This window comes from Bos mutus, chromosome 23 (genome assembly GCF_027580195.1).
Source record: "Bos mutus isolate GX-2022 chromosome 23, NWIPB_WYAK_1.1, whole genome shotgun sequence".
Classification (NCBI taxonomy): domain Eukaryota; kingdom Metazoa; phylum Chordata; class Mammalia; order Artiodactyla; family Bovidae; genus Bos; species Bos mutus.
In genome coordinates this window covers 22,239,207-22,244,130 of record NC_091639.1, presented here as the reverse complement: position 1 = coordinate 22,244,130, position 4,924 = coordinate 22,239,207, and positions in this window count along the sequence as shown.

Sequence of the window (4,924 nt, the reverse complement as noted above, 5' to 3'; positions counted from 1 at the left end):
GAATATGCCCAAGAGGTTAGTGAGATCCAATATTTGCTAGCAGATCCTTTCTAATATGATAGATAGATGTCTATATTTGTAGATAAAAAAGTTATAGCTCCTACTCTATGAGTCTGAATTTCAGCATCAAAATGTTAAAAGTGATACATGGATACAGATATCACAGTGGAAACCAGGATTGATTTTCAAAAGAGTTGTAGAAGTAAAAAATATTATGTTTATAGGGAGGCAAAAATTGCTGTTACATAGAGAAGACTGGGAAGATTTTATGGTCAAGTCTTGACCTGAGGAGGATGGACAACTGCTGTTTATTGAGAACTTACCATATATAAAGCATTGTGCCAGGATCTTTAATTGTCATTTGTTCTTTATAACTCCAAGAGGCAAATTTTTGTCTTATAGTTCCATTTTACAGATGAGGAAACTGATTTAGAGAGAGACTGAGTTACCTACCCTGAGTCACACACCTGGGAAATGGTGGAATTAGGATTCAGGCATAGCCCTGTAAGGCTTCAAAGCCCATGCTGTGTAAACCATAAATGGTATAAATAAAGGCACAGAGATGAGATGCCAGGCATCCTTAGTGGCTTAAATATGACCTCACAGTAAACTCAGATTAGACCAGAGATGACACACAAAAAGTTGGTAGTCTTCACTTGTGTTGCCATCAGCCTGTCCTATAAATAAATCCAGAGTGACCCCAGATTCTCATCCCTACTGGATCAACAGGGAATAGTCTCAATGGATTTAGGTTGAAGAATGACTGGCAGAATAAGGCAGGCAAGCAGAGAGTGAACAAATAAGAACAGAATTTCAGAACAAAAGATTATAGGGCAGAGATGCTGTATGTGGTGATAGAGGCAGAGAGGGCCCGGCTCAAGAAACTGCACAAAGAGAATGAACTGATAACACCGAAGTCTAGACTCATCCCAGAAGACAAAGGAGGAAGCCGGACTGAGCAGTATGGTGTAAACGTGCTTGGGCAACGCTTCACCAAGGAGCCCGTCTCTTCCCACGCCCAGTCCCTGGTGCAAGATTCAGAATGGTTCATGTTGAGTCCACAGGAGAAGTATGCGTTTAAGTTTATATGACAGGATTACAGTTGGCCCTCTATATCGGAGGTTTCCCTATCCACAGATTCAACTGTGGATGGAAAATAGTCAGGGAAAACAAAATTATGGAAAGTTCCCAAAAGCCAAACTTGAACTTGCCACTTAGTGGCAACTGTTACATAGTATTTACATTGTATTAACAACTATTTACATTGTAGTAGGTATTATAAGTAATTGAGAGATAATTTAAGGTATATGGGAGGATGTGCCAAGGTTATATGCAGATATAATATCATTTTATATAAGGGATTAGCACATGGATTTTGGTATCTGGAGGAAGCAGGTCCTGGAAATAAGGGACATTGGTGGGGAGGGTGATCCACAAATACTGAGGGATGACTGTATGCTCTTATTTATATGTCCTTATTTTTAAAAGAGTATTCATTACTTGTCACCATAGGAATGTCATGGTTTCTCATCAGAAAATGGCCCTGCTGTAGTCCTACCTATTCCTAGGTGTTTTCTTTCTGAGGGAAATACCTTTGGCCTTAGGCAAAACAATTGGGTTCTTTTGATTCAGTTGATATGAGAGCAAATTTGTTCTGACATCTCCCACCTTCTGTTTTACCTTTGCTCTTTTATCTTACAGATTGGCCTGGGCTAAAGTATCAAAAGACCCTAGGATTGCTGCAGGTCAACAGTCTCCACTGGAGAAAAAAATATTGGTAAATAAATCATCCTAACATCATACCATTTGAAAAGACTAGAAGAAGGAAAGTTAGGTTTAAAATCCTACTGCCACCCAAGTGACACTTTGCTGTAATGTGTCCACACTGGCAAATATTTTCCAGCTAAATCTTTACTTGCAAAACAAAGTATTATTTTCAAAACTACCAACACTATTTAAAAAAAACAAACCAACTAGTTATTGATTTTGGTGGTAAGAACACCAACTTTGAGAGCTTGCAGGCCCACCTAGGAGTGATGGAAGTAAAATCCCTGTTACTCCAAAGTTAATGAAAGACCATGGTCCTTTCTTCCCCCACCCCCATCCCCACCATGGTACTTTCTTGGTGTCAGTAATGAGATAGGCTCCTGTTTAAGTATGTTCAAAGTAAAAAGATGGTCATATTACAAAATTCTGCACCTCACCTTGACAGAATCTAGGTGGCGTACATACATCAGAAGCAAAACAACTGATAATTCAAAAATATCAAGAGGAGTATGAAATGCTCTGTAGGGAGCAAGGGCTTTCCCTTGACTACTGGCTTGCCAAAGCGGAGTCTTATTATAATAAAAGAATAATGGAAATGGTGAAAGAACAAGAGAAAGGCAGTGAAATCAAGAAGAGATTGGAGGGAAAAACAACCCAAAGCATAGAGAGACAAAAATGGTATTATTTGCTCCCTGAGAGAGAAATGAAACACATAGAAAGGCACATACATCGAGGTGGACGGGTCAGAGAGTTTAAGAGTAAAACATTTAAACAATTACCACCACACTCTAGTGAAATAAAATTTCCCAGAATTGTGCTGGGAGGGCATGGCATCCAGAACACACAGAGAAGAAAGCAGGTAAACGAGAGAGAACAGATGCAGATTAAAGATCACCGGGAACGCATGATTCGAGGGAGAGAACTTGTAAAGCAAAAACTCAAGGAAGGAATCTTGAGAAAAGACCAGAGCCAGCCTCCTATGCATGGGAAGTGTGAGAGCATAAGAAGCATAAAGAAAGAGATAAAAGAGTATGAAAGTGTTATTGCATATCCACTTTTCCAGCCATGCAATAGCAGTCGGATTAAAGTGAATGTTCTGATGGAAAAGTCTCAGAATAGAGAAGAAAATAACACAATTATCAAGCCACTTCAAAGAAGATTCTTAACTATGCCACCCTTTTTGAGAAGTCAAATAGGAAAAATAAAAGATTTGGTGCTTTCATGATTAGATCATGTCTCTTAAATGAACCTTTATTTTTTAAACAGGAGAAAATCAAACAAAAGTTTAATAACATATATACATGAGAGAGACCCAGGAAAATTGAGTAACTCCCTCCCACACACACACTTTTTTTTTAATGCTAGTTCTCTTTCGTAGGGTTCAGTGACGTTTCTCATTTATACAGAAGTGTCAGATAGTTCTGGAGTTTACAACTAGCTTCGCTATTTTTCATTGCCTTGTGTTTGTTCAAGTTGCTTATCCTTTTTGATGTTCATTCCTAATCTGTAAAGTTGGAAAATAATAGTTCCTAGCATTTATAAGAGGATTTCATTTTTGTGAACCATTAGCATGTATCAGATATTTCATAAATATTGGGTTTTCCATTTGGAAAGACCTGAGTTGGGCAAAGATGGTGAATAAGGAATTGTTCTGATCTGCCTCTTCCATTCCTCCTACCCTCAGCCTCAAAGGCTATCTTGAGATTGCTGTAGGTCACCATGCAGTTTGTTTGTTTTCTATTCATATCTTTATCAGGGAACTGCTAACCAGGCCATAAAAGTCTAACTTATACCATGTAATTTATTTATATGAGAGACTTAATTTTGAGAACCTCCTATGTGCCAGGCATTGTTAGTTACTGAGATGAATTAAGAGAAATCCTTGCTCTTGGCCGGTTTACAGCTAATGGCATAGATCGCTCTACAAACAGATAATCAAATAGGTTTATGACCGAGGTATGTCTAGGTGTGTACAGAGGAGGGACATCTGACCTAGGTGGGCAGAGTGAGGAAGAAGGTCAGAGTATAAAGTGTAGTAACCTCTCATATTTCTGCCAGCTCCATATTTTGTCAGTTTCTATCACCCACTTAAACAAGACCTTCCCAATGTTTGGATTCACTCAGAGGTAACCCATTTCACCTTCTCTCAAATAGATGTCCTTCCAAAAGATGGTAAATTTGGGGTTCAGAATTGGTGAGTAGAGAAGCCGAAAAAGGGAAACTGGATGGCTTAAGGAATATTACACTTAAGTTGTGATCGTCCTGATGCCCACCCTTTTGTATCAGCAGGACACCCTTTACCGCAGATATTGCTAGATCAGCACTGTCCAATAGACCTTTCTGTGGTGATGTAACTCTTCTATAGCTTTGCTCTTCAATACAGTAGCAGTTTCCCACATGTGGCTATTGAGCATTTGAAATGTGGCTAGTGAAACTGAGGGACTGAATTTTTCATTTTATTTCATTTGCATTGATTTAAAATTGCTAAAAAAAAAAAATTGCTACATGTGGCAAGTGACCACCATGTTGTACAGCATGGTGCTAGATAAATATAACTCCTGTGTTAGACCTCAATCCCACAGTCCAGTTTTTGTCTTTAACAATATTTGCAGGTATAATAGATCACTTACATTAGTATCAGTTTAGTTTCCTTTATATTTGAGATGCTCCTTAATCCCACAAAGAGATTTAAAAATGACTGTAGGCAACTTCTGTGTGGAAATGAGGTGACTGCAGTTGCTTCAGTTGGGCTCAGGAACTAGCCCTCCCCTTGCTCCTTTTGGAACGTGACCAGGACACCTACCAACATCTTATTCCTACCCACCTGATTTGCCTCATGCAGACTTTTTTGTCCTGTTGTTCTCTGGTCTTCCATCCTCATGTCACAGTTTGATTATATACCTTGGAAAAATGTGGATCATCAGTATGGAAGAGACAAAAGACTTAGAAATCCAAATCACTAGGGTAATGATAAACCCTTTGAGTTGAGTGGGATAGAAAAGTAACCTGATGCATAGCTGTTGGTAATTGTTTACCATGAAGATATTCACTGCTGGACCATCCTTTTGACCTGTAGGTAAGTAAGTAAGTGTTAGTCGCTCAGTCGTGCCTGACTCTTTGTGATCCCATGGACTGTACTCAAATCTCTCCCCTCTAA